We start from the raw sequence: 21,187 nt of genomic DNA, 5'->3' as shown, positions 1-21,187 counted from the left end.
ACTGGTTCCTAGACCCAACAAATTACTAATCCAATGTTGATTGGTATTTGTGCCACAATTTGTCTGAGCAAATTGCAATATTTTGGAAAAAAAAAAAAATCTTCCAGGCCCTTTAGTCCTGTGATGCTCAGATCATTCTCTTGGAGTCCTCCAGCCTGCCAGTCTCTTGCTCGTCAACTCTCTTCTTCGATTACATGGCCTGAGCATACAGGCTTCATTTGTTAGTAGCTCTGTGTGTCATCTGGACAGGTTTCCTCAGCCATAGACCTAGGAGGCCCCAGCCCCTAAATTTCCAGCCCCTGACAGCTCTGTGACCCTCTGAGTACAGTTCCCTCACCTGGGGACACTCACCCTGCTCTCCTGGTCTGCTCCACCCAGTGAGGCCCTGCTTGGTTAGCTTGGTTAGCTTGGTGGCCTTTGTGCACTGAAGCCAGGAGAGTGAGGAGTCCCCTTCCATCAAGGCAAAAGCAATCTCCTGTTCTTTTCTGTGCTCCCCCCACCCCCACCCCAATGTGCTACCTTTCACTGCTTATTATTCCAAAAGGAATATATGCGCATTATAGAAAAAAGAATTTATGAAACCAGCAAAAGGATAACTTTAAAATCCTGAGCTGGGCGCGGTGGCTCACGCCTGTAATCCTAGCACTTTGGGAGGCCAAGGCAAGCAGATCACCTGAGCTCAGGAGTTTGGGGCCAGCTGAGGCAACATGATGAAACCCCATATCTACTAAAAATACAAAAAGTTAGCCAGGCATGGTGGCACACACCTGTAATCCCAGCTACTGGGGAGGCCGAAGCATGAGAATTGCTTGAACCCGGGAGGTTGGAGGTTGCAGTGAGCCAAGATCATGCCACTTCACTCTGGCCTGAGCAACAGAATGAGACTCTGTCTCAAATAAACGAATAAATAAATAATAAAATCCTGGAATCTAGAGACAGCCACTGTCCATAGCATATTTCCATGTATGTGAGTTATTTTTATAAAATGGAATCATAACATGCATTAGGTTGCATAAACTGCTTGGTAAATTTTAACTGGATAAACCCTATGCCATGTCCTTCAGTATTCATTTACATCATTGGTTTTCATACTTTTCTGACTCTGACCCACTGTATAAACATGTTCTAAACACACGGTCCTTGCACACATACACAACTTGGGACCAACGGGTCACAGGACAGCACTTAACCTTACTAGAAAGGCTGCTTTCTAATATTTTCTCCCTGCTTTTTAAATCCTAGCCCAGTCCACTAACTCAGTTCATGGCCTATGAAGGGGCTTTTATTGTAGTGTGGGACACTGTCATTTAAACAGCTGCAGAGTGCTCCCACTGCCTGGGGAACCAGATCGCCTCTGTCGGGTAAGGGCAAGGATGTCCCATGCAGGGCTCCTAGAAAGAAGGCAGGGATGACATCCTCCCACACTAGCTCTTTGTACACATCTGTAATCATTCCTTAATCAGAGGGTGGCAGCTGTGGACATGGCGCCAAGTCACCCTCCAGGGAAACAGGCCACCCCCTCCCACCATTAAGCAGTGCCCATTGCCCATTTTCCTCGTCCACACCAAGGGTTTGAGTTTCAGGATTTGGGGGAATGATTTTGCTGGTTTGGTTGGTGAGAAATCATATCTAAATCACTTTTCTAATAGTAAGTGAGACTGGACTCTCATCACCCCTATACCCATACCCCAGGGACCCCCTTAGGCTCAAGAGGCCCAGCTTGACAAGCACTGAAGGAAACCAATGTCACTTTGTCTACCTTTTGGCTGCTATAGATCCACATAAAAACTTGTTCATGACTGCCCATAGCAGCACTAAAAAATAGTGCTGTTATATCTAAGACTCCATTGCCTAAAAAATAGTGCTGCTATGAGCGGTCATGAACAAGTTTTTGTGTGGATGCACATTTTCATTTCTCTTGGGTATATACCAATTAGTAGGTCAAAAAGTAACTCTAGGGTGGGCACGGTGGCTCACACTTGTCATCCCAGCACTTTGGGAGGCCGAGGCGGGTGGATCACTTGAGGTCAGGAGTTAAGAGACCAGCCTGGCCAACATGGTGAAACCTGTCTTACTGAAAATACGAAATTAGCCAGGGGTAGTGGCGCATGCCTGTAGTCCCAGCTGCTTGGGAGGCTGAGCCATGAGAATTGCTTGAGCCCAGGAGGGGGAGGCTGCAGTGAGCCGAGATCATGCCATTGCTCTCCAGCCTAGGCAACAGAGCAAGACTCTGTCTCAAAAAAAAAAAAAGTAATTGTATGCTTAACTTTTTGAGAAAGTGCCAGACTGTTTCCCAAAGTAGCTGTACCACTTTATATCAGTCTTGGCAGTATATAAAGGCTCCGATTTCTCCACATCATTGCCAAAACTTGTTATTATCTGACTTTTGGATGATAACTATCCCAGTGGGTGTGAAGTTGTATCTCATTATAGTCTTAATTTGCATTTGCAATGACTATTGATGTTGAGTATCTTTTCATGTGCTTATTGGCCATTTGAATATGTTCTCTGGAGAAATGTATTCAAGTTCTTTATCAATTTTTAATTAGATTACTTTTATTATTGAGTTGTTAGAGTTCTTTATATATTCAAGCCACTGGACCCTTATCAGACATATGATTTACAAATATTTTCTCCCAATTGTATGTTGTTTTCACTTACAAAATTATCTCTAGATCAGTTGTAATTCACTTTCTTGATAGTGTCCTTTGATACACAACAGTTTTTAATTTTGAGGAAGTCCAGTTTATTCTTTCTTGGGTTGCTTGTGCTTTTGGTGTTGTATCTAAGACTCCATCGCCTACAAAGATTTACTGCTGTTTTCTAAGAGCTGTATAGTTGTTTTATTTGTTTGTTTGTTCTTTTTTGAGACAGGGTCTCACTCTCTCGCCCAGACTGGAGTGCAGTGGTGTGATCTCAGCTCACCGCAACCTCCTCCTCCCGGGTTCAAGCGATTCTCCTGCCTCAGCCTCCCGAGTAGCTGGGACTACAGGCATGCACCACTACTGCCCAGCTAATTTTTGTATTTTTAGTAGAGATGGGGTTTCACCATGTTGGCCAGACTGGTCTCGAACTCCTGACCTCAAATAATCCACCTGCCTCGGCCTCCCAAAGTGCTGGGATTACAGGCGTAAGCCACCATGCCCGGCCTAGAGTTGTATAGTTTTAATTCTTCTTCTTAGGTCTTTTATCCATTTAAGTTAATTTTGTACATAGTGGTAAGTGTTCAACTTTATTCTTTTGCATTTGGCTACCAGTTGTTCCAGCACCATTTCTTGAAAATACTGATCTTTCCCCCATTAAATTTTCTTGGCACCTGTGACATACTGAAATACATGTTTGGTTTTCTTCCCCATGTTCAGATGTGCAGCTCCTAAAACCCTTAGAATCTCTGGGGTGATGAGTGTCTATTGTATGCTAATGAGATGACTGGTGGCTGGGGACCCCTAGACAGCTTCAGGACAGGGGCTGGTCAACAGAAAGATCAAGGCATGGTTAGAGGACTGAGACTCTCAGCCCCAAACCCCAAGGAGTTAATAACTAAGTTATCAACTAACGACCAATGATCAATTATTTAGTTAATCATGCCTATGTAATGCAGCATCCATAAAACTCCAAAAGCACAGGGTTCTGGGAGCTTTCAGATAGCTGGCCACAAGGAGATTCCTGGAGGGAGGCATGCCCAGCAAGATCATGGAAGCTCCGTGCCCCTTCTCCCATTCCTTGCCCTAAGTATTGCCTCCATCTGGTTGTTCGTCTGTATCCTTTATTAATAAACAAGTAAATGTAAGTAAAGTGTTTCCCTGAGTTCTGTGAGCTGCTCTAGCAAATTAATAAAACCCAAGGAGGAAGTTATGGGAACCCTGATTTAGAGCCAGTTTCTCAAGAATACTCACTTACCGGCATCTAAAGTTTCTCAAGTACTACTCACTATTGGCATCTAAAAGTGGAGGGCAGTCTTGTGGGACTGGGCCCTCAGCCTGTCTCCAGGTAGACGATATCAGAATGGAATTGAATTAGAGGACCCCTAATGCCCACTGCAGAATTGCTTGGTGTGTGGGGAGATGACCTTCACACATCCGGTATCAGACATATTGTATTGAGTGGTGTGTGAGTAGAGGGAAAAGCCACTTTTTCCCTATATCTTACATATGGGATGTCTTTTCATTTTATTTCCTTGCCTAATTGCCCAGGCTAAAACCTCTAGTACAATGTTGAATAAAAGTGTCAAGAGCTGACATCCTTGTCTTGTTCCTGTTCATACAAGGAAAGCATCTGTTCTTTCACCATTCAGCATCATGTTAGCTGTGGATTTCTTCTGGTGTTCTTTACTATGCCAAGGAAATTCCCTTCTGTTTTTAATTTGTTGAGTTTTTATCATGAAGTGATATTGGATATTGTCAATTGCCTTTCCTGCATCAATTGTGATACTTTTTGAAAATGTGATTTTTAGGCCAGGTGTAGTGGCTCATGCCTGTAATCCCAGCACTCTGAGAGGCCAAGGCAGGTGGATCACCTGAGGTCAGGAGTTCAAGACAGTCTGGCCAACGTGGTGAAACCCTGTCTCTACTAAAAATATAAAAATTAGCCAGGCATGGTGGTGTGTGCCTGTAATCCCAGCTACTCAGGAGGCTGAGGCAGGAGAATTGCTTGAATCCAGGAGGCAGAGGTTGCAGTGAGCAGAGATAGCACCACTGCGCTCCAGCCTGGGTGACAGAGCAAGACTCCATCTCAAAAAAAAAAAAAAAAAAAAGTGATGTTTGTTTCTAATCCTGTTGATATGGTGTATTACATTCACTGTTACTGTTCAAAGTCACCAACAAATCATGGGCAGAACCAGCTTGAGATCCAGAGTGTCAACCTAAAATAATTTAAAAGGTTACGATCTGATTTAAAGAGAGTTTATTCAAGCACACCGTGTGAAGGTGGCCATCTGGGGAGCAGAGCTACAATGAAGAATGGTGATCAGTGTTTCAGTGTGTGGGGAAAAATGAGGACCATTTATACAGGCAAAACAGAGGTGCTGAATAGAACTACAGCACTGTCCATACAAAGGCTGACATACAGATATACTGACTACACTCTAAGAGAGTTGTTTAACACTCTATTGTAAAAAAGCAACAGTCCCAAGGGTCTCTGTCTGCACCTCTTTTAGTCTAGGTTTGAAAAAAGAGTAGAGAGTCTGGTTAATGTATAACATCTCAATGCAAAGGTCAGAAAGTAAAGGTCATGCACCAAAGAAGAAAAACAGTCATATTATGTGAGTCAGCTTCTAGGACTTTTCCCTTTGGCATAATAAATTTGGAAGATCCTGAAACTTAATTTTCTTTTTATAAGAGGCTCCTAGAAACTGGACTAAGACTTCAAGTTCATCCTCTTAAACTGTACACTGTTGCTGCCAAGGTGCCAAGGCCCAACAGGGCCAAGACAAATGTCTGGGTCTAAATTGAGCTTTACAAGAGACCCCCTCTTGGCACCCTGGAGAATGCTGGCTCTTGCTCCAGTGAGAAACTTCTTTTTTAGGTAAGGAAAGTGAAGCCCCTGGCACTGGGTTTAGAAGGCCTTCCTCCAGTCTGCAGAACCCCTCCACCAAGGGCTCTACAGTCAGGGAAGTTCTACAGAACACACCAGAAAATCGCACCAAGTATCAGGAAGATCTCAACTTGGATGAGAACAGACAATCGGTATGTGTGAATACCAAGATGCCAGATGTTGGAATTATCTGACAGTGGTTTGAACTAGCCATAATAATAATGTTTTAATAAGCAATTATAAACACACTTGAAACAAATGAAAAATTAGAAAATCATAACACAAAAAAATAGAAGAAAGAAATCCAAGTGGAAGCTTTAACTGAAAAATATAATAACCAAAATTTAAAAATTCAATGGGTAGGCTCAACAGGTTTCAAAAGTGAAGAGAAAGAATCTATGAACAAAAAGAATAGAAATGACCAGTCTAAACAACGGGGAGGGGAATGAACAGAGTCAGAGAAGCAGAGGGGAAGCAATCGGGGTGAGTGCAGGGCAGTGCCTGTTTACCACCCTGATTGGAAGCATTTCAGTATTTTAGTTGGTATGGCTGTATCCCTGCATGCCTGTGGATCATCAGTTTGGAGGCATAAAACCCCAAAAGGACAGGGTTCTGGGAGCTTCCAGATAGCTGGCCACATGGAGATTCCTGGAGGGAGGCACGCCCAGAAAGGTCATGGAAGCTCCGTGCCCCTTCTTCCATTCCCTGCCCTATGTATTGCCTCCATCTGTCTGTTTATCTGCATCCTTTATTAATAAACAAGTAGGCCAGGTGCGGTGGCTCACATCTGTAATCCCAGCACTTTGGGAGGCTGAGGTGGGCGGATCACAAGGTCAAGAAATCGAGACCATCCTGGCCAACATGGTGAAACCCCTTCTCTACTAAAAATGCAAAAATTAGCTGGGCACAGTGGCACGCACCTGTAGTCCCAGATACTCAGGAGGCTGAGGCAGGAGAATCACTTGAACCCGGGAGGCAGAGGTTGCACTGAGCTGAGAGCACCACTGCACTCTAGCCTGGCGACAGAGACTCCATCTCAATAAGTAAATAAACAACTTAATGTAAGTAAAGTGTTTACCTGAGTTCTGTGAGCTGCTCTAGCAAATTAATCAAGCCCAGGAAGGAAGTTACAGGAACCCTGATTTACAGCCAGTTTCTAAAGAATGTATTAACAGGTGACAGCCTACTACTTGCTATGGGCATCTAAAGTGGAAGGCAGTCTTGTGGGACTGGGCACTCAGCCTTTCTCCGGGTAGATAGTATCAGAATGGAATTGAATTAGAGGATGCCTAATTCACTGCCTAATACACTGCAGAATTGCTTTATGTATGGGGAAATGACCTTCACACATCCGGTATCAGACGTATTGTATTGAGTGGTGTGTGAGTAGAGGGAAAAACCACTTTTTCTCTATATCTTACATATTGAATGCCTTTCATTTTATTTTCTTGCCTAATTGCTGGGCCTTCCCATGCCTCCCACTCACTGCCCCCCTAATGCCTCACCTTCAACTCTCCCCACAGGAAAAGTTCACAGTCCCCCCCACCCCGCCCACCTTGCCCCATGAAATAACCACAGTACAAGACTGGACAGAGGATAAAGCCATCCAGGGGGCTGTAAGCTCTAAGGACTCGGGCCAGCTTGCCCTTAGGACAAGTCAGTAACAACACAACTGAGTGTGTAAACAGGGGACCCCCAAGACCTTGGACCTCAGGAACACAGGATCCCAGACTTCATCTTGGCCAGTATGGGAGTGTGGGGTCTGCTGTTGACAAGGAATAAGTACCCTTATCCTGGCAAACCAGAGCTCATCTGTGGTTCATCAGGCTCCAGCCAGGAAGGAATGGCCAGGATGTGCTTGACAGAGAGGCTGGGAGTCTTCTAGGGAATTTCCGCCTTGAAAGGAATTATACCAGGAATTGCAGGGATGCTGGAAATCCTAGATCATAGGTATTAGCAATGTTTATGCAATGAGACCCAGCTGCAGCCTTAAAAATTGCATTGCAAAATCTTTCCCCATGGATAAGAAACCAGCAAGAAAAGAAGTGCTGAGGTCAGAGACAGAATCCCAGGAGGAGTCAAATCTAAGATCAAGGGTCACTCATGGATCCCCCGGAAGTGAACTGAAGATGCAATGTCCAGCCTGCCCTGACTCCATTTGCAATAATCTTCCTTTGGCCTTGTCCTTTCCACATTACACATTTGGATCTTTTTACACTCCCCCCACCCCAACACTTACACACATACACACTTAGTACTGATGCAATTCCAGCGTTTGAACAAGAAAACTACAAGTCCCTAATAGCTGATCAAAGGAAACCTCAGTAAGCAAATCAGAACATGTTCCCTCTTCCTCCAAAGCAGTAGAAAGGTAGCCACTGTCTTGGGTCAGGAAATGGTCTCTGGAAGCGTTATTTTTAAAGACACCCAGATTCCCAAGGGTGCTGCTATGCCGTGTGAAAGCCGCTTCAGCTGCTAACCCAGAAGTTCTGAGGGGCTGTCCCTGCTTCTTGCCCAAGTTGACGATACAGAAATGAACATGGGCCCTAAGGAAGTCCTACTTTTCTCCCATCTCCCTTCTCCTGCAGTCAACACACAGGCACCCCTGCAAGATGCCTCATCTCTAGGAGGGATATGAGAGCCTGTATCTCCAATTAACACAGGAAGTGAAAGAACAAAACCACAACTCCTAGGCTGTAGCAGAAACAGGATTTTAACATAGTATTCATCTCTATTTTATCCATTTTTATAGTAAATAAATTTTGCCCCTCTTCAAAGCGGCCGGGGTTGGGGGAGAGCTCTCAGGGAGAGGGGACAGGAGTGTCTCATGTTCTCCTGGGCTTCAAGGGATCCCAGAAAAAGACTCACCTTGCTGGTCCTTCTCATCTGGGCTGGAGGAGCTGGCCCAGGGCCCCCGGGGGCTCCAGCTGTGCCCTGCTGCATATGTAGGGGTCACAGTTGAGTGTGCCTCGTGTCTGTCCTGCAGCTGGTACAGGGCTCTGCTTTGGGGGCCTGGTGGCTGGATGGGAGGGCAGGATGACCTGGAGGGGACTACCCCAGGGTCTCAGACTACCCTGCCACCAGCTCTTACTCTGTGCTCCAGGCACTGTGCTGAGTGCTTTGTGTCCCGGTCACGTGAGTAATCATTTAGCATCAGCCCATTTCACAGAAGAGGAAAGCAAGTCCCTGAGAGGCAAGGTGACCTGCCCCAGTCACAGGGCTGTTCAGTGATGGAGCTGGGAGCCCAGTGCCAGCTGTCTGACACTCTGAACCCACATTTAGCCCAAAGCTGCTCTGAGCCCTGGGACAGTCCGCCCAGTACACCAGGTCACTCACAGGCACCTGAGCTTGACTGTGGCCTTTTCTCCTTGGCATTGAGGCCGTTGCTGGCTGACTCAGGTGGTGGTTCTGACTGGCAAGACTGCTTATAGCTACAGAACAGGGTGGCAGGCCTGAGACTACCTGGAGCCACACCTCAGCTCTCCCTCCCAGTGCCTGCCCAGCACCTGCAGTCTGGATGGCCCAGCTGTCACCACATACTAGGGGATGACTCTGACCAGGAGCCACAGCTGCAGGCTTCCTGCCGCTGGCCGCCAGAGAGAGTCCACCCCTGCTCTCACCCAAGTCCTTCCCCAGCCTGATCTCTCATCCTCACTGAGCTGCTCCATGGTCTGGAGCCAGGTTCCAAAGTCCTCAGGTGGAAATTATCTGCAGCCACCTGAGGCAGCTGCAGCTCGCTAATTACTGTGCATTCCTGGTGCCAGAGGGAAGAACAGCAGGGTGACAGGGCCTGGTGGGGAGTGCTGGAGGAGCCCTGGTGGGGGTGTGGAGTGGGGCCAAGGGCCAGTCTCTAGGTCTTTGCTTTCAAGAGGCTCCCACCTCCCCTCCAATCTCATCCAGTCCCTACCTGTTCTTAGAGTTGGGTTCAAACAGTCCCTCCTCCAGGAAGTTGTCCTTGATTCCAGCGCCTACCCCCACCCTCCAGTGGGATGGTTCCTCCTCTGCTCTGCATCAAGCCCTCCCAATGAGTTTAAGATGCAGGTGATGGGTTCAGGGAGTGTCTGGCAGGCGGGGAGTCTCCGACTTCCACGCCCCCAACCTCCCGCAGTGAATGCCACAGCTGCTTACCTAACTCCTTTCCTGGAAGTTGATCAGATTTGCCTGGAAGGCAGACAGCCAAAGCCCATCAAAAAGGTCTCTGGCCCCGACCACCTCCCGACCACATTCCTCTCACGTTGCAGTACCAACAGGGTCCACCAGGGAGCAGGGCGTGCACACAAAATGGGACTTGGACCTGGGTCAGACTAGGCTCCAGAGGAGGCGGTCACGGCAGCGGAGGCTCAGGGACCTTAGAGCCCAGCCCTCTCTGATGATAGACAGGGAAACCGAGGCCTCGAGCTGGAAGGGATTGTTCACCTACTCCCGTGCTCCCTAACGTCACTCTCCTGCCACCATGGACAGCGCCCGAGGGAGCGTCTGACTCCAGCGCAGCTACAATCTCCTGCAGCTGGGCAGCGAGGCAGCTGGGCCGCTTCACTACGCGGGGAACAGGGTCTGGCGGCTCCGTGGAGCCCCCAGACCTCAGCCCTCTCATGGGAATCCTAAGATGTATGAGATCCAGGGTTCTGCCAGCCCCTCCCCAGCCACAGACTCCCATATGTCCCCAGCTGTTCTGGGGAAAGAGGAGCCTGTCCTTCTAGACCTGAAGTCCACTGACATTTTTGGTTGATCCTGAGGTCCATCATCCCTGTCAGAATATGGCAGGATGCATGTGTATCTAGAAGAGGCCAGGAGGACATCACAGTGTCAACATACTGTGGACGCAGCCTGCTTATGATGTCTAGTGCACCCATGACTCCCCAGCCAGAATTCAGACAATCCCTAGGGAGTGCCTTCTGCAGGCAGAAAAGTACCTGCACACAGTAGGTGCTCAATGTATACTTGTTGAAAGAATGAACCACAACCAGAATTTTCCCAGATATCTGAGTTAGCGTAGGGCCCCTCCACCAGCCCCCAGGGATCCCTGTGCTGGGTACCCCCAGCACAGGGATCAGCCATGTGGAAATTCAAACCCTCTTCACAAGTGGGAAAACAGGTTTGCTTTCCATATGCTTTCCCAAACATAGGAAGGCCACGAGTGAGGCAGAGAGCTACTTCATGTTCAAAAAATAAGTAACAGCCACAGTACATCTGGCAGCCATTTCCACAGAGCCAAGCACCAGGTCAGCACCTGCCATGGCTCACCCCATTTAGTCCCTGCAAGAACCCTGTGAGATTCATTTTCTTACCACCTTTCTTCTCAGAGGAGCAAACTGAGGCTCAGAGAGGTGCAGCAAAATTCCTGAGACACACAGCTAGCTGGTGGCAGAGTCCCCACTGTGCTGTGGAAGGGACAGGCTCCCACCTATTAAATACCCAGTCCAGGAACTGTGGGGTAGAGATGAAGACCCAGTGGTTACACAGGAAGGTGGTGCTGTAAGGTATGTGTCTGCCCTGGAAGCCTGGTCCAGGGATGCCACCATATGCTCCTGAGTGCCCACCTGGAGGGGTCCACATTGTGCAGATCTCGCCCAGGTGCAGGGTTAACTCATTTTCATACTGATGGGACAAGGAAGGACACAGAGTCAGAGGCAGCACCAAAACCACCAAGAGAATCGTGGGCTAGAGCTCAGACCAGGAAGCCCCAACTCCTTGGGGACTTGTGTGTGAAGAGGGATGTGAGTGCCCACAGCAAGACAGGTTAGCATTCCCCTATTAAGAGCTTGTATGAAGAGCATCACTCTATTGAGTCCTAAAAAACATCCCCATTGTTGAGGTGAGAAAACACATGCTTAGGGATGTCAAATGGCTGCTCAAGGTCACACAGGGCAGAACTAAGAACTGCCCAAAGCTAGGGCTGCATCACCTTCCCCCTAAGCTACCTGAAGCTTAGTCTGCTTCTGGCATGGAGGGAGAGGATCTGGGGGAACCTCATTCCCCACCCCGCTGCCCCCACCAAGTTGAGAGACCAGTTTACAGTGTGGATCCACTGCTACGGTGTGCATGTTTGTCTTCTCTAAAACTCATGTTGAAGTGTAGTTGCCATTGTGACCATATTGGGAGATGGGACCTTTAAGAGGTGTTTAGGTCATGAGAGCCCTGCCATCAAGGGTAGATTAATGTCAGTATCGTGGAGGTGGGTCTGCCCCCTCTTGCTGTCTCTCACCCTCTCTTTGCCCTTCTGCCATGTGATGCCTTCCGCCATGGGATAATGCAGCAAGAAGGCCCTCACCAGATGCTAGCATCTTGACTGTGGACTTCCCAGCCTCCAGAACTGTGAGAAATAAATTTCTGTACATTATAAATTACCCAGTCTATGGTGTTTTGTTGCAGCAGCACAAAATGGACTACAACACCCACCCTAGGAGAGTCCTTTAGACTTCAAAGCAAGGCACTTAATTTTCTTTCTTTTACAATAAAGGCAGTTTTGAGAACCTGAGCTATGAGGATTTCAGATCCAGCAAAGGGGCAAATGTCCGGAGGTTCCAGGGTGCGAGACGGGCTGTCACAGCAACAAGAACATGAGCAGACAACTGGGGGAAGAGAAAATCCAAATGGCTGGCAAACAACTGACAGGTGGCTCAAGCCTATAAGTGGGAAATTAAAAAGCAAAGGAAGCATACGGTGGCATTTGCCACATGGACACCAGATTATCAGGAATGTAAACGAATGACATCCCCCATTGTCAGGCTGGATGAAGGGAAGCAGCCACCATTAGAGACTGCCGTGGCAACACAACTGCCACAGCCTCTTTGGAAAGTAATTTGGCTGAAGCGATTAAGATTTTTCATACGCATATCCTTCCACCAAGCAATCCTATGCCTGGAGTCTGTCTTCTGTAGGGAATAAGTATGTGGTATGAGCCAAATTATGTTTCCCAAAATTCATATGTTGAAGTGCTAACCCCCAGGACCTCATAATGTGACTGTATTTGGAGACATAGTCTTTAAAGAGGTCATTAAGGTTGAGTTCATTGAGGTGGACTCTAATCCAGCCTGACTGATGTCCTCATAAGAAGAGGAGATTAGGGCACAAAGAGGCACAGAGTAGGGAGGTGGAGGTTGCAGTGAGCTGACACCAAGCCACTGCACTCCAACCTGGGCAACAGAACAAGACTCTGTCTCAAGAAAAAAAAAAAAAAAAAAAAAAACAGCAACAACAACAAAAATGAGGCATAGAGTAAAGAAAATATCAACACAGAGATAAAAGGCGGCCATCTGCAAGACACAGAGAGAGGCCTCAGAAGAAACCGCCCCAGCCCACACCTTGGTCTCAGAATTCCAGCCCCAGAATTGTGAGAAAACCAATTCTGTTGTTTAAGCCACACAATCTGGGTACTGTTATGGCAGCCCTAGCAAACCACTGCTCTCTAATAGGACACATATAAGGTGTTCCCTGCAGCCCTGCTGAAATGGCAGCAGAATGGAATCACATCCAGGTCCACCAGCACTGGAAGGCAGAATTGCTGTGGCAAAAAAAAAAAAAAAAAAGGCTTCCTTATGGAATATTGTGAAGACAGGTGAGGCCAAGGCTCTGGGCCTAGTGGGCTAAGATGATGCATTCTGGGATGTGACAAGCTGCAGAGACACATAAAAAAGAGCTGAACCAACCTCCCTTCCATTTTTGTGTATAAACCACCAATCAAGCCTGATGATTTCCAAGGCTTGGAGCAGGTCTGGAAGGACAGAGGAGCTGATTCTTACATGAGATATCTGGGACAGGTGGTTAAAAAAACAAAAACAGTAGCAACATGCAAAAATGCTCATGGCCTAGTGTGATATGAAAACAATGGAAAAGTCTTTTCTCTGATATTCCTACAAGTATGTGAAGTGTCTTTCCACCTTACCAATTTGCAGGTGGAGGAGGAGTGGGAGCCCAGATTTCTGGGGGGTAGAACTGTGGGCCACTCTAGTGGGAAGGCCCTGCTAGAGAGACCCCAGGAGTCCTTGTATACAAAACTGGGCTCCGGACCCGGGCTGTTCATCTCATGGTACTGGCAGTGGAGACACCGCCACCACCGCCACCACCACCACCACCACCACCCATGCCTGCTCTCACCCCAGACCAGTGCTGGTCATTATTGGTGGCATGGTGCACCTACCCCTTGTCTAGGAAGATGGAGGAGTTGAACCCATCAACCAGCTCCCACTGATCTCCCACATGGAGCTCTGCACAAATGATGCTCAGCAGCCAGATCATCAGACATCAGGGCCCTGCCTGGCCATCACTGCAGCGGGAAACTCACATTAGAAATTCTGCTCCCCAGATAAGGCACAGGTGGGCAACTGCATAGAGGAAATGAGTTGAAGTCTCTGGAGCGAAGGATAACATCTGGGGAAATGTCCTTCATCCAGCACTCACCTTCCCATCTTGCCAGGCCCACCGGGGTTCCAACACCCAACAACCTGCTCCAGCCCAGGAAGGGCCCAACGCTCATCCCTCGCCTGCCCTCCACTGCCTCCCTCCACACACACGGTGATGGGGAGGGGTGTGGGGCTGCCCAGGTGGGATCACAGTTGTGGCCTGGCCTGGATGGGCCTGGCCTGGACTTCTCTGTGTTACCTTTGGGTACTTCCTGCCAAATGGCCAGAGGTGCCAGAAGTGAGTGCTGAACCAGAAAGCCTGCAGCAATGGAAAAGGCTCTCGTGCCGGGCTTTCCTGGGGTCAGAGCCTCAGAAAGTTGGGATACAGCAGGAGAATATCTTATTCTCTTTAGTGGCTCCCATCGGGTAGCTGGACAGGGGCTCTCTCTAGAATGCGAGTGCTGGTTATCAAAGTTCTAAGTTCTGTTGGGACCTATCACCAAGGAAGTTAGGTCACTTCTCCAGGGTTCCATTACCTCGGCCCCTTCCTTCAAAGACCTCCCTCCTCAAAGGTCTCTCTGAGCCATTGACTGCTCACCCTCTTCCTCTATGTCATCTCCTTAACTGTTCACAATTTTGCCAACATCGCCCCTCTGGGAAAATCCAAATGCAGCAAGCGCCCCAGGTTTGAGGATATACAGCTGGGTTCCAACCCTTCTTTTTCTTACCAGTTCTGTGCCCTGGAAAACTCACTGTACCTCTCAGAGCCTCTCCAGTCTCCCAACCTGCACAATGCAAATCATCCCAGCATCTGCTTCCCAGAGACATCATCAGGCATACATGAGATAATTCTCGTAACACTCATAGGTTGGTGTCACAAGTAACAACTGCGCAAACTCAAGAGAAGGAAGAATTATAAGGATGGATGGGATGCAGTACAGATTTAAACTGAAGACATGCCCGGGTTCCACCAGTGTAATATTGGAAAAGTTACTTCCACTCTGGGCCTCATTTCTCATTCTGCGCCATGAGAGGGCTAACATAAAATGAAACTCATATATGGTCATCCTGTGGCATAAAGCCTTCCAATGGTTTCCTGTTATATTTAGAATCAGACCCAGGTGTCTCATCCCAGCCTATGTGGTAGGCTGCATGCATGCACAGCAGCTTGCAGTGAACCTCACTGCTGGGATTCATGCCCTTGTGTAACCATAAAGCGGTTAGTGACTTCCCTTCTGACTAAGAGAATATAGCAAAGTGACAGGCTGTCTCTCCTGTCTGAGTCAGTTAGGGCTGCTATAAGAAAGTGCCACAGACAGGGTGGCTCACCAATAACAGAAATGTATTTCCAGCAGTTCTGGAGGCTGGAATCTGAAATCAGGGTATCAGCATGGTCCAGTTTTGCTGAGGTCCCTCTTCAGGGTTGCAGACTGCCAGCTTCTTGTTGTGTCCTCAGATGGTTGAAAAAGGATGATGGAGCTCCCTGGGGTCCCTTTGAAAAGGGCACTAATCCCATTCTGAGGGCTCCACCCTTATGACCTAATTATCTTACAAAGGCCCCACCTCCTAATATCATCACACTGGGAATTTGGCTAACAACACATGACTTTTGGGGGACATAAACATTCAATCCATTGCAACTTCCAATATTTAGTTACAAAAAAAGCGCCAATTCCCTTGTACTTGCTGTCTCCTGTGTTTCTCCCTCCCTTTCCTTGTCCTTCTCTGTCCCTTCTCCTCTCGCTGCCTCTGTCACAGTCCTCTAACTGAGGAAGCAAGCTTTCATGTCAGGAGCTACCCGACATAGAGGTTCACATGGCAAAGAACTGGGGAATATCCAGGCCAACAGACAGAAAGGAACTCAGGCTTAGTCCAAACTGGTTCTGCCAATACCCACATGAGTGAGCTTGGGGGCAGCTCCTCCCACAGCCCAGCCTCAGTTGAGACCACGGTCCCAGCTTCATGAGAGACCTTCAGGTAGAGGCACCCAGGTAAGCCATGCCCAGGTTCCTGATCCACAGATTGTGAGATATTAAATATTTGTACTTTCACATTGCTAATGTTGTGAGAAGAATGGGTAACTCTCCTAGTCTACCAGGCCCCAGGATCTGGCCCTGCCATCATTCCCTTCCTCTCCCATCCTCTCCTCCAGGGCTTCCCCAAGCCACACTGGCTCTTTCTTTCTCTTCTTTCTGCTTTTTTTTTTTTTTTTTTTGAGATAGAGTCTCACTCTGTTGCCCAGGCTGGAGTGCAGTGGCACAATCTCAGCTCACTGCAACCTCTGCCTCCCAAGTTTAAGCAATTCTCCTGCCTCAGCCTCCCAAGTAGCTGGGATTACAGGCATACACTACCACGTCTGGCTAATTTTTGTACTTTTAGTAGAGACGGGGTTTCACCTTGTTGGCCAGGCTGGCCTCAAACTCCTGAACTCAGGTGATCTACCTGCCTCGGCCTCCCTAAGTGCTGGGATTACAGGCGTAAGCCACCACACCCAGCCTACACACTGGCTCTTTCAAACCTCCTCTGCCAAACCCACCTCTGTTTGGGAGTCTCTGCTTCAGTGGTGCCTTCTCCTTGACACATTGTTCCCAAATGTGGGCAGGGCTGGCTCCCTCTGGTCCTTCTGCTCACAGTACAAATGTAAGGCCCCTCTGAGTCCCACCCAATGACTTCCCAGCTCCACCTCTCAGCACCCTACTTCATTTTCTCTACAGCACTTGCTCTTTTCTTTCACATGCCTTTGTCCATCTCCCCCTCCAGACTGTGAGCTCCTGGAGAGCAGGGACCACTCGGCTGATCTCAGCACAGCATGCTGGGCCCACTGGGGCACCTGTACAGGGTGAGTGCTCAGGCACAGTTGCTGAATGAATAAATGGGAGGATCGCAGACTTTCCACCTCCCCACCTTCTGACTAGCTAAGACTGTGGAGATGATTAATACAAATAAAAGGTGTGAGTCAGGCCTGAGGAAGGAGGATGGCAGGCGTGACCTCTGCGTGACTCTTCCCTGGCCCCAGTTGCTGGTAAAGCACGGTGGGCACCGCGGACACAGGAGGCTGACCGCCTCCTGGTGGCCAGCCATAGCACTGCAACCCCAGGCCGGAGCGCCTCGACTTAAGTCACATACTCGGGCTGGGTGACCTCAAGGCAGTGGTCTTTTGGGGGTCTCCAGGGGGCAAAGGAGCAGGTCCGCAGGCTCCAAAGGGCAGTGTGAGGAACCTCCGAAACCTCCCTTGTCCCCTTTTTGCCTCCACTTCCTTTGGCGTCAGGCATCCTTATCTCGGCCAGGGCAATGCTTCCCCCTACTTCCAAATGCAGACTCAGGATCCAACAAGGACCAGCCTCGTTCCTGGACCACAGACACGGTGTCCGGTGCTCTGGCACCCTCTGCCCTATGGCAAGCCCTCATCACCCAAGCCCCAAACCTATCTCTTCTCTGAAGGATGTCCGTGGAGTGGAGAGCATTTTCCCAGGGTCTCAGAGCACAATGGGCATTGATGGATAAGCCATATCAACAGACACTTTCTGAGTATGTGGAACCCTTGGGGTCACTCACCCAAGCACCCCAATTCATACAGGAGGAAACGGAGGCTTTCTCTCCCATAGTCTCTGTCTGCACTAGCCAGGAGGGCTCATCCTACTTCCAGGTGCCCAGACCAGTGGCCTGAGGACCCCGGCCCTGGCCTCTCAAGGCTGTGCTGGGGCCCTTAGGGAGCCCTATGTCTGCCCTGCTCATGCCCTGGGTTCCTGGGCATGTTGTCGATGCCACTGACCCATAACAGAGCTGCCTCCAACCTCTTTCTTCTTTTCCTCTGGGAGGAGGCTGAGCACTGGCCTAGGAAGCTGGAGCCCTCCCTTACCTTCTAGACTCTGTGCATCTTCTGTGGTCTAAGCCAGGCCCTGTCTCTTTCTGGAATTAGGTTTCCCAAATGCACAATGAGGGGTTGGGTGTGAAACTGCCTCAGTGTGCTCAGTGAGGATGCAGTGTCAAGTTCCATCAACAGAGGATGGGGTGTCAGGGTGGGGTGGCTCAGGTGCATATGGTGAAGAAGCCTCCCTAACTCGGGCAGATGCCGAGGGACACCACATATAACAGCCAGGCCTAGTGCCTATGGCCAGGCATGCTCAAGGGGCCCTGTGTCTGGATCAAGAAGAGAACCATTGAGCTTTCCATCCTCAATGCGGTCTCATGGTCCAATGTGGCTGCTGGAGCTCCAGCATTGACCAGCCACCATGTTTGCATTTCAGAGAGCAGGCAAGGCAGGGCAAAAGGCTCTGCTTCACTGTGTCCACAAGTGCAGTACACAACGGAGCCCCAGGGAAGGTTGGTCTCATGCAGCCAGCTCTGTGCCTCCCACACTTGCAGGGGCCTGGGTCACATCTTCCCCACTGGAGCCAAGAAGTGGTGTCAGTCTCACTTAAGCACTAAGAGTGAGGGCAAGGAGGGGTAGTTTCTTAAGAAAAAACTGAGGTGCTGTCTTCAATAGAAGACGAGTTGGATGTCAGAAAGATAAAAGCACCTGATCTCAGAATCATACATGTAGAGCCCATATCTACCTCTGCCACTAGGCACACGGGGATATCTATGTCCCAGAGAAGGTAGGTGTCTTGTCCAAAGTCACACAATGAGCAATGGCAAAACTCATACTTTGATTAACATTCACTATGGCTACATATACTAGAATCCCTAAAATAATAGTGACATGTATTAGTCAGGGTTCTCTAGAGGGACAGAACTAATAGGATAGATGTACATATAAAGGGGAGTTTATTAAATATTAACTTACACAATCACAAGGTCCCACAATAGGCTGTCTGCAAGCTAAGAAGTGAGGAGAACCAGTCCAAATTCCAAAACTGAAGAACTAGGAATCTGATGTTCAAGGGCAGGAAGCATCCAGCACGGGAGAAAGATGCAGGCTGGGAGGCTAGGCCTGTCTCTCTTTTCACATTTTTTCTGCCTGCTTTATATTCTAGCTGTGCTGGCAGCTGATTTGATGGTGCCCACCCAGATTAAGGGGGGTCTGCCTTTCCCAGCCCACTGACTCAAATGTTAATCTCCTTTGGCAGCACCATCACATACACACCCAGGATCAATACTTTACAGAGACAGGCCATCCATACTGACCTTGAACTGACCACCACAGAAGTTTATGAATCATGTGTTTCTGTTCTAGCATCTTGTATGTGCTTTCCATCCTCAATGCGGTCTCATGGTCCAATGTGGCTGCTGGAGCTCCAGCACTGACTGGCCACTATGTTTGCATTTCAGAGAGCAGGCAAGGCAGGGCAAAGGGGGCCCTCCCGGCTGGGTCACTTCCATCTGGGCAGTCTCCCCAGAGTCCCACACCACACTGTGGTCACATCTAATTGGCTGGAACTTAGGTCACTCTTAGCTGCAAGAGAGGTTGGGAACTTTAGTCTTTTAGTTGGTGAATTGCTGTCCTGAATAAAACTGAGCATCTGTACATAAGAATAAGAGGAGAATGAAAACCATGGAAACTAACAGTGCTCTCTCTCTACAGTTAATGCCAAGATAGAGAGGAAGGGATGGGGTTGTTTTCAGATGAATTGGGCATTTGTTTACCTATCACAGCCTCTCTTTTCTCACTGTTTATTCATTCGCAGAGAGAGAAAAGCTTGGTTCCAAACCAGGATATATGAATGGGACCCCTGCTTTCAATGCCCTAGCAGAATGACTGGAACCACTGTGTTGGCTTTCATCTGTTTGTACCTTGTAAGTAACTCTGAGAACATCCTTTCCTATTTCATAAATGGGGCAGGGAGGGGCTGAGAGCTGTGAAGCTTTTAAGGCAAGCAGCATGTCCCTAAAAAGCTTGGTCAAAATTGAATGTCTGTAAATTTTAAAAGTACAATGCATTCACCCCAAGGGCACTTTGACCCTCATAATAAATATTACTAGTAAAATGAATCCACCCAAAATAAAACTTAGTCCATTCAGGCTGCTATAACAAAATACCATAAACTGGATGACATATCAATAACTGAAATTTATTCCTCACAGTTCTGGAAGCTGGGATGCCCTAGCTCAAAGTCCCAGTAGATTTGGTATCTGGTGAGGGCCAACTCCCTGGTTCACAGATAGCTGGCTTCTCGCTGTCTCCTCAGATGGCAGAAGGCAGAGAGGGAGCTCTCTGTGACTTGTTTTGTAAGGGCGCTGATGCCATTCATGAGGGCTCTACCCTTACAACCTTATCAACTCCCAAAGTCAAACCTCCAAATACCATCATACTGGGGGACAGGTTTCAAAACAGGAATTTGAGGGGACACAAACATTCAGTCTATAGCAAAAACTGATAATGCTTAAAACTGCACTTGGTAAAATTTATCATTGACTGAAAATTGATGGAAGAAAAGTATATTTAACATTTTGATATGCATAATTTGACCAAGGAAAATTGACTTAGTAGGAATAATAATCCCTAAAGAAAGCTTACAATAGCAGAATCTACAGTCAGTAAATGATGATGTGGATCCCCAAAATATCAAGTCATTTACATAAAAATTGATACTGATAAAAATAATTTCAAGCCAGGCCTGGTGGCTCACATCTATAATCCTAACATTTAGGAGGCTGAGGTAGGAGGATTGCTTGAGGTCAGGGGTTTGAGACCAGCCTAAGCAACATAAGAAGGCCTTGTCTCTACAAAAAAAAATAAACATTCTGTCCACTGCAGCATCCTAAATTTATAACAGTCTAGTTTGAATTAATACCAACTTAGCTTCAATAGCACACAAAAATTCTGCTCCTATACAGTTCATCCCCTCCTACCTTTATGTTGCTGTTATCACAATTTATATCTTTTTTTCCCGTGAGACAGAGTCTTGCCTGTTCACCCATGCTGGAGTGCAGTGGTGTGATCATAGCTCACTGCACTCTCAAACTCCTGGGCTCAAGCAATCCTCCCACCTCAGCCTCCTGAGTAGCTGGGACTACGGGTATGTGCCACTATGCCTGGCTATTTTTTTTAATTTAATTTTTTTTTTTTAGATATGGGGTCTCTCTACATTGCACAGGCTGATCTTGAATTCTTGGCTTCAAGTGGTTGCCCAACCTTGGCCTCCCAAAGTGCTAGGATTACAGGCATGAGTCACTGTGCCTGGCCATAAATTACACATTTTACATGTATGCCCATTAAAAGATTTATAATTACTTTTCATGTATTTGTCTTTGGAACTGCATAGGAAATGGTTACAAACCAAAAATGCAACAATACTGCTTTTATATTAATCTATGCAGTTATCGTTACTAGAGATCTTTATGTCTTCATATGGCTTCAATTTGTTGTCCAG

General features: G+C 47.9%; 1 long non-coding RNA gene across 1 annotated transcript; it reads right to left on the bottom strand.

The window, feature by feature from the left end:
- Nucleotides 1–10,234: 10,234 nt before the first annotated feature.
- On the bottom strand, nucleotides 10,235–14,329 carry LOC105738470. Its single transcript, XR_001114274.2, has 5 exons — nucleotides 14,134–14,329; nucleotides 13,673–13,798; nucleotides 11,073–11,130; nucleotides 10,824–10,959; nucleotides 10,235–10,309 (listed from the first exon to the last, which is right to left on the bottom strand). It is a non-coding gene; the product is annotated as an uncharacterized LOC105738470 (long non-coding RNA).
- Nucleotides 14,330–21,187: the final 6,858 nt, after the last annotated feature.

Source organism: Nomascus leucogenys, chromosome 1a (assembly GCF_006542625.1).
Source record: "Nomascus leucogenys isolate Asia chromosome 1a, Asia_NLE_v1, whole genome shotgun sequence".
Taxonomy (NCBI): Eukaryota; Metazoa; Chordata; class Mammalia; order Primates; family Hylobatidae; genus Nomascus; species Nomascus leucogenys.
This window is presented reverse-complemented; position numbering and strand designations above follow the sequence as displayed.